This window comes from Galeopterus variegatus, unplaced genomic scaffold (assembly GCF_000696425.1).
Source record: "Galeopterus variegatus unplaced genomic scaffold, G_variegatus-3.0.2 Scaffold320, whole genome shotgun sequence".
In the NCBI taxonomy this organism is placed as follows: Eukaryota; Metazoa; Chordata; class Mammalia; order Dermoptera; family Cynocephalidae; genus Galeopterus; species Galeopterus variegatus.
Window position 1 is genome coordinate 434,145 of NW_007726431.1, and position 8,640 is coordinate 442,784.

Sequence of the window (8,640 nt, forward strand, 5' to 3'; positions counted from 1 at the left end):
ATGAAGGCACAGTCCTTATGATTCAATCACCTCTCAAAGGCCTCACCTTTCAAATACCATGATTAGATTTCCCACCCTCTTAACACTGTTATAATGGGGGTTAAGTTTTCAATACATGAATTTGTTGGGACACATATAATCCATAGCACTTGGAAAAGGCAAAAGTTTGGGAAAGCTCATACATGGAGGCAGGAAGCCAGAGCTTTACTCACCGCCTATGTGTATTTTATATCACGATCCTCAACTTTATACTTTAAAGGGGGACAACACTATCTTGGCTTTCTGAAGGCGGAGTCAGGACTAGACTAGACTAGACCTCTTGCAGTGTCCAGGTGACATCAGTTGGTTTGCTGCTGTGCTTGCCAAGACTCCTCATGAATTTTGGGGAATTTAAACTATTCATCCTCATCATTCAGCCAAGTCTGGGAATTGTCAGACCCCAAAGTTATCAGTCTTTAAATATGGGTCTGCATCTGAATGGCCATTGGAAGAGGGGTCACCAACGGGTGGATATGTTTCTCTACTTGATAAGTGATTTAAGCTCAAATTTTGATTTGCTCTAGATATGGATCTGCTCCCTGGCTCAATTTGGCCACCTCTAGCTTTCATATCCATAAATTCTTCCCTTGAGTTGCTGGCTGCTCTCATTCATATTGGAGCTGACTGAGAAGTGAGCATTCCCTTTCCAGTGTCTAGCTCCCAGTCCAACTCTCTGTAGGTCTTTGGTGGATGTAGAAGAAAAACCCCTCAGAGCGGACATTATTCCACTATGTGAGTTCAGCTCTCAGGAAATTGTATTCACTTCTTAGATATCTCCCCCTAAGAATTATTTATTTACTTATTCCTTAGGGACACTTATGGTTCAGCAATACCTTGTACTTTAAGAAGCAAGGACAGAAAGAAAGGGAAAAGGGAAGAACGACATAGGATGGAAACTGCAGAACACTGTGCATTTGTTAAGATGTGGAGTAGCTTAGGCATGGGGAGACTTTGGCTGAAAATGAAGTCATAGCAGCAGGGGCAACCTGAACTTACTGCTCTGAGCATTTGTGAAATGGTACCCTGCAGCTTTTTTATCCTGGGATCTGTATATAAGAGAGAAACATGGGTAGTTGCCTTAAATATAGGATCTATTTAGAGACTATTCTTAAATATAGCTTGAATTGCACTTGCAGGGGCTTTTGACCTTGCTGGTTAAGCTGGATCAACAAGTAGATTAAAGAAAATGGGGCTAATGATTATACCCTCAGTAAGCAAGTCCAAACATCATTCCTTTCTATTCATGGTTCTGTGAATAAACCTCAGATGAATCATTTGCTAAGTTACCTTCCTCGTTTTATCTTAGAATTGGTAATAACATGGTTGATGGTATTCTTGCTTACCAAACATTCCAATTTTTCTTGTGGCACCTTTTCTGCAGGGCAGTTAAACATTTCCACCTCTTTAAACTCACGAGTGGCCATATGATTTGCATTAGCCAATGAATAATGGGCCAAAATGATGTATAACTCCTGAACAAAGACTTTAAAAGCCAGCACATCTCTTTTTCCTCTGCCACCCCAGCCATGAATATTTCAGTTTAGGTCCCAGAGCAAAGCCACTTGGAACAAAGCCACTTGGAACAAAGCCACAGCTCACCTGCAAAGGACATGTAGTGAGTTCAAGAAATAAATCTTTGTTGTCGTAAATGATTGAGTTTTTGTGATGTTTATTATGGCAGCATAATCTATACTGTCCAGGCTGTTAAAATAGTAATGGTAATGAGCTCAGTAATAAGAATATTGCCATTTTTAAAAGTATATACTATGTGCTATACCCTGTGCTAAGCGTTTTATATGTTCTATCTCATTTAATCGGGTAACAACCTTGTAAATTAGGTCTATTTCCTCAATTTATAGATGAGGAAGTTGAAACTCAAAGAGGTTTAAAACGTTCCTTGTAGTCATCTCACTAGTATATGTGGTCAGGATTTGAACTGACCCTTGCTCTTAACTGCTTCACTTTATTGTACATTCCCTCCCAACAACTTCTGTTGAGCCATCACCCAGTACAAGTGCCAAAGCTTCAGATTCACGATTGCTCCGGTATGGATCTCTGTGGGAAGCAAATCTACAAAAGCAAGGCATAGCCTCTCATAATCTGAGGAATGGAATAAGAAAATGTAGCTAATATATTGCTCACGACCTAGACAAAACTATTATTTATCTTAAAAGAGAAGACTAGAGCCCCGTACACATGATTTCTTATCATAAAACAATGCCCCACACTTATAAAAATAACCCAATAATTGTATTACACTACTAACTTGATAATATGTTGGAAGTTATATAAAGAGCACAAATATTTATCACCAACAAAATGTCATTTTATAAGCAAATGGGGAGGAATATAAATACATTGCATATGTGTTACAAAATATATCTGCTTTGGAAATACTGGTCTGCATGATACAGATTTAAACTACAGTATGTGCATGCCTTAATGTCTAGTTATTGAATAATTATAGGCCAAAAAAATACTGTTGGTGCGAATATGCACCTTTCAGTGGTATTCACCAAATGACAACAAACTAAATTAGTAATGATGTAACAAAACCGCAGTTATCTGTAATTTAATAACAAGAACAGCAGCAATTTAAAACCACAACTAACTAACCCAAGACAACAAAGGATCCCTCCTGAAACTTGTTGGGATTCCAGCTGTGTGTGCATGAGCCTGTATTGGAGCTTGCAATGTAGCCAAGCTTTGCGCAGGAGCCAGAATTGTCAGCAGAACAATGCATTAGTGTCCTCAATAAACTAGCAATGTGTTAACTTGAATTTATGAAGACTGAAATTTAGTGACCTCTAATTGCCCAGTTAGTAGTTCTGGTGTCTATGAATTAAATCAGGATTAGTTTTCATCCATTCAAATGGCAGCTGATCAATGGGTATTATCGGTCACAGTTTTATAATCATTTTTCTAGAAGTCTGGTGAATCAGATTGCCCAGACTTTCCCACTTAGACCCCTGTTTAAACATATCTGACAAATATTTCTCCAACTGAGGGCTCAGGCATGAAGCATCTGTTTCCTATACATTTTCAAAAAGGTCTTTGGGGATCTACTGATCACCTCTGAGAATGCATTTAGTTTGCCAGGTACTTCAGTACTGAGAGAGAGGTGTCTAGTGCCTAGGGCTTGCATGGTTTGCCCTGACCCAGTGGCTAGCATCATGTTTCCTAAGGCTGGGAGAACACCAGCCCTATTGATGATGAACCAATAGGATGGTATGACCCATAGATACAGTGTCAAGTATAGGGTGCTTCAGGCTCTGGTGGAGAAACGTTTTTGAATCCCTGGCTGGGAGGGCTTGGCTAAAAGCCTTTATGTGGCTTTTCCCCAGGGTCTCTGTCAGTATCCAGGTAATTTTACTGCTTTCACTGTTTCCTCACCCCATGGTCTTACACCCCCACCTCCTCATTGCCCCCAAGTAGAGGTGAAGGGTAACGAGTGACTTGAAACTTGTTCCAATGAACTTTGACTTCCCCAACTGAAGGCATTTTTCAAAGTTTGAGTTTGATCATTCTCGTTTTTAAAATATCCTGTTAGTATAATCTTCCTATGCATTTTCTCAGCATTTCTATTACCACTTATGAGATCCTGTGTTATGGGTTGACTTGTGTTCTGCAAAACAGATATGTTAAAGTCCTAATCTCCCAGCATCTGAGAATATGATCTTATTTGGATATAAGATCCTTACAAAGATAAGCTAAAATGAGGTGATTAGGGTGGGCCCTAACCAGTTATGACTGGTGTCCTTATAAAAAGGGGAAATTTGGACACAGAGGCAAACAGGCACAGAGGGAGGACAATGTGAAGACACAGGGAGAATGCCATCCACAAATCAAGGAATGTGCAGGGCCACCAGAAGTTAGGAGAGAGGCATGGGACAGACTCTCCCTTGAAACGCTCAGAAGGAATCAACCCTGACAACACCTTCATTTCAGACTTTTAGCCTCCAGAACTCAGACAATAAATTTCTGTTGTTTAAGCCACCCAGTTATGACAGCCCTAGGAAATGAGTACACCATGTCACTTTGCCAGTGGTATTAATTTATTAAAATTTAATTCAATTTAACAAGTGCTTATAAATGAATGCAGGCAGAGGTGACACTGGATAATGGCTTAACGTGCTTCTCCCTTCTTAAGCTCTCCACACCCCCTCCCTGCTGGGACCTACACTCCATCCACCCTATGATCTTTTCACTGTCCCTCAGCCCCTCAGTGTTCTCGGTTCCCTCTCTACCCAGCTTAGACTCCTGGGTCATCGTAATAATCACTTTCTTACATTCCATCAGCCACCTCACCCTCTCTCTCTTCATTATACCTGTCTGGAAAACCCCAATCCAGATTAAATTCCACTCTCCACCTGCACCTATGCAGTTCAATGTGGCCAAGAAAACACACTTGCTGAACAATGGCACTTTAATTAATAACCGCTAGGGCTGCCAGAACAAACTGGTCTAGTCTTTTCCTCCCTTTACAAAGAAGTATTTTACTTCTTTCTCTTCCAAATTCTAGTACCCCTCCCTCTCTTCTTCCACTCTTTACTCTCAGCTAATGATCTTGCTTCCTGCTTCACAGAGAAGCAATCAAAAGAAGATGTCCATCCATTCCCATTTCCACATCTACCTGCACGTGTGCTATTGCACTCCCTGATGCCCTTCTGCCATGACGGGATGTCCATGTGCCTGTCTGAGGCCAGCCTCTGCTCCTGCCCCAGACCGCAGCTCTCCTCCCTGTTCAAAGTTCGACTCCTGCCACTGCTTCCTTCTCTCCTGAGGCATTGCATCAATCCGTTTCTGTTGCTTATAACATAAATACCAGGAACTGGGTGATTTATTAAAGAAAATGAAATTTATTGCCTGCAGTTTTGGAGGCTGGGAAGTCCAAAGTTCAGGGAAAATACCTGGTGAGGGTTTTGGTGGTGCTGACAGTGACTCAGGGGTCTCACATGGCAGAAATGGTGGAGCAGAGAGAGAGAGGGAGAGAGAGAGAGACTCTCATGTGCTCTCCTTTTAAAACCCTCAGAGCCATGCCCCTGACTACTATTATTAATCCATTAGCTATGACAGGGTCCTACAATCTAATCACCTCTTCAAAGCCCCACCTTTCAATTACCATAATAGAATTTCCCACCCTCTCAACGCTGCCACAGTGGGGACCAAGTTTCCGATACCTGGAACTTAGGAGGACACAATTTAAGCTTCAATGATTTGGGGGTGACATTCAATCCACAGGAGACAATGATATTGTCTGTTTACTCTTCTCCCAGATATTTCTTATCAGCACACAAATATGCTGTGATTTTCACTCCTTAAAAAAAGGACTCCTGACACACATCTCTTCTGGCTGCCACTCCATTTCTCAGATCTTCTTTACAGAAAAATTAGTTGAAAAAATTGTCTTTATATTTTCCTCAAACTTCTTTGCTTTCATTCTCTCCTGAAGTCACTCCAGCCAGTCTTTTGCCTCCAATACTCCACCAAGACTAATCCTGTGAAGGTCACACAATGATCTCCAAACTGTTAAGTTTATTGGACAATTCTCAGTCCTCATCTTACTTGAGTGATCAGAAGCACTTGACACCAGTGATTACTTCCTCTTCATTTAAACATTTTCTTCCTTTGGCTCCAAGACTCCATCGTTAAATGTTTTTCCTCCCATTTCAATAGCCACACCTTCTCCATTTTTTAAAAAATGATTTCTCCTCATTTTTCCAAATTCCTAAATTTTGGCATGTTCCAGGACTTAATCCTTGGAATATTTATCTTTTATATAAATTCCCACTTTCTAGGTGATATCATTCTATCTTACGGTTCAACGTATCTAAATGTGGATCATACCTATATTTATTTTTAGTTTTCATCTCTCCTCTGAGTGCCAGACTGAAGCGCCCACTTGACACCTCCACTTAGATGTCTAATAGGGTCTTAAGTTTAATATAGCCGAAACTGAGCTCCAGGTCTGACATCCCCTAGTAATTTTTTCTTCCAACCATGTCCTCCTCTTCACAGTACAAGGAAACTCCCTGTATAAGTTGCTCAAACCTTAAACCTGACATTCATTTCTACTCCATATTTCATATTCAATCCATCACAAAGGAAGGATGTAGACTCATCCTTCAAAAAGCATGCAATGCAAAACTCAATGACTTCCTCTACCTTCATCACTCACTCTGTGTCCAAACCACCATCATCCACACCGAGTTTTTGCAATGACCTCCTAATTGGTTTCCATGCTTGTACCCTTGATACTCTATATTCTTACCAAAGCAGCCCTGACAATAGCCTGATTTCTTAAAATAATACCTTTATGAAGATGTCATTCACATATAATTCGCCTATTTAAAGTGTACAATTCTATGTTTTTTAGCATATTTATAGTTATGCAACTGTCACCAAAATAAGTTTTAGAACATTTTCATCACTATTTCCCCCAAATCTTCCTAACCATTGGCAGTCACTTCTTATTTCCTCTTAACCTCCTCTACCCCCTAGACCTAGGCAACCATTAATCTTTTTCTATAGCTTTGCCTGTTTTGGACAATTCATATAAATGGAATCATATAATATTTGATCCTTCGTGACTGGCATCTTTCACTTAATGGCATAATGTTTTCAAGGTTCACCCATGTTTATAGCACGTGTTGGTATTTTATTTCTTTAAATTGCCAAATAATATTTTACAGTATGGATATATTACATTTTATTTATCTGTTCACCAGTTGATGGCTTTTGGGTTCTTTCCATTTTTTTTGGCTGTTATGAATAGCTCTGTTATGAACATTTGTGTACAAGTTTTGCATGGACATATGTTTTCATTTCTCTTGGGTAAAGAACTAGAAGTGAAATTGCTGAGTCATATAGTAACTATGTTTAACCTTTTGAGGACTGTTTTCCAAAGTGACTGCCCCATTTTACATTCCCACCAGCAATGTACGAGGGTTTTAATTTTTCCACATCCTTGCCAACACTTGCTACTACAGTATCTGTTTTGTTGATAGCCAGCCTTGTGGATGTGAAATAATCTCTCATCGTGTAGACTGACCCTTTAAAATGTAAGTCAAGTCATATCACCCCTTTTTATGAGCCCCTAGTGGCTCATGGCTTACAATGGTTTTTAAGGCCCCATATGGTTTGCTCCCCGTACCTCCCAATCCAACCCTTTTATGTAATTTTCTACCACTTCCTCTTTGGTCACTCTGTTCAACACAGCCTCAAAACCTTTGCAGCTACCGTTCCTTCAGCCCAGAACACGCCTCCTCCAGATAGCCACACAGCTTGCTCCTTTGCTTCCTCTGCGTCTCTGTTCAATTGTCACCATGTCAGTGGGGTCCTGATCACCCACCAACTCTGAGCCCTTCCCAGCCCCTTTCCCTCCATGGCTCTCAACACCATCTGACACACTATGGATTTTACTTGCGTATTGTCAGGTTCTCCTCACAAAATCTCTCTATTCCTACCCATTGTACTGAAAACAGTGCCTGAAACATAAGAGGAGCTCAAATGATATTGAATAAATAAATAAAATAAAGGAATCAACTAAGAGAACTCTGTGCAACTTTTCTTTAGGCCAAAAGAATTATGCTTGCTGTGGAGCTTTAGAACGACATACAGCAAATGAAAGTTTTTGGGCCAGGAAATACCTTTCCATAGATGGGTTCCCCAAGCCACATGAATTCGGTAGCCTGTACCTTTTTCTGATGAGGTCTACACTGCTATGGCCTTGTCGGAATTTGATACTTAAATCTTTCTTTTTAATACTTTTGTTTGTTTGTTTGTTTTTGTCCTGGATTTTCTTAGTTCTTTCAAGATGAGGGAAAATAGGGTGAAATGGGAATGGCTATTGGGTAAGCAATTTATATTCTTGCCAGAGGAGAGTTAGTGTTGGAAATTTGGCTCCATTTGTTCCCTTGGCCTCCAGAAGGATGGAATAAAAGATGTTGGACATGTGCATGTGTATGTGTATGTGTGTGGTGCCCATAAGGCAAGGGTTCTAATTCCTGCCTTGTTAGTAATTTGCTGTGTGACTCTAAGTAAGCTGCTTAACCTTCCTGAGCATAGTTTCCTTACTAGGAAAACAAGGGGGTTGGACTACATGATCTTTGAGGTTCCCCCCCCCACCCCCCCAGTCCTGACATTCTGTATTCTGTCATACTTTTTACCTAATGAGATGTTAACTCTGGCTTGATTTGAGAACTTGGGGTCCTGGGAACTGGAAGCTATCAGCAAAAAAATCTCCAAATGAAATTTGAACACAGTGGAGCTTCATGTAGTTTTGTATCCAGGCTTCTGGAGATCAAGCTTCGAGTTGGCAATATGGGGAATTCAGTTACTATTTTTGACAAGTGGTTGGACTTATTGAATGATACATTGCATCTGGCAGCATTACTGACGAATCAGGGGACAAGGACAGAGTTAAGAATTTCAAAATAGTTGAAGGGCCTTAAAAGATTGACCCTAATGAGGACACTAGATTCTTTTAAGAACCACAGGGTCTGTCTTGCAAAACCCTCATTATGCAGAATGAGCTACTTACAGCCAGAGGAGGGAGGTGGTTTGAGGCAAGAAGGGTTGGGAGGGAGAAGAGAGCTTGGG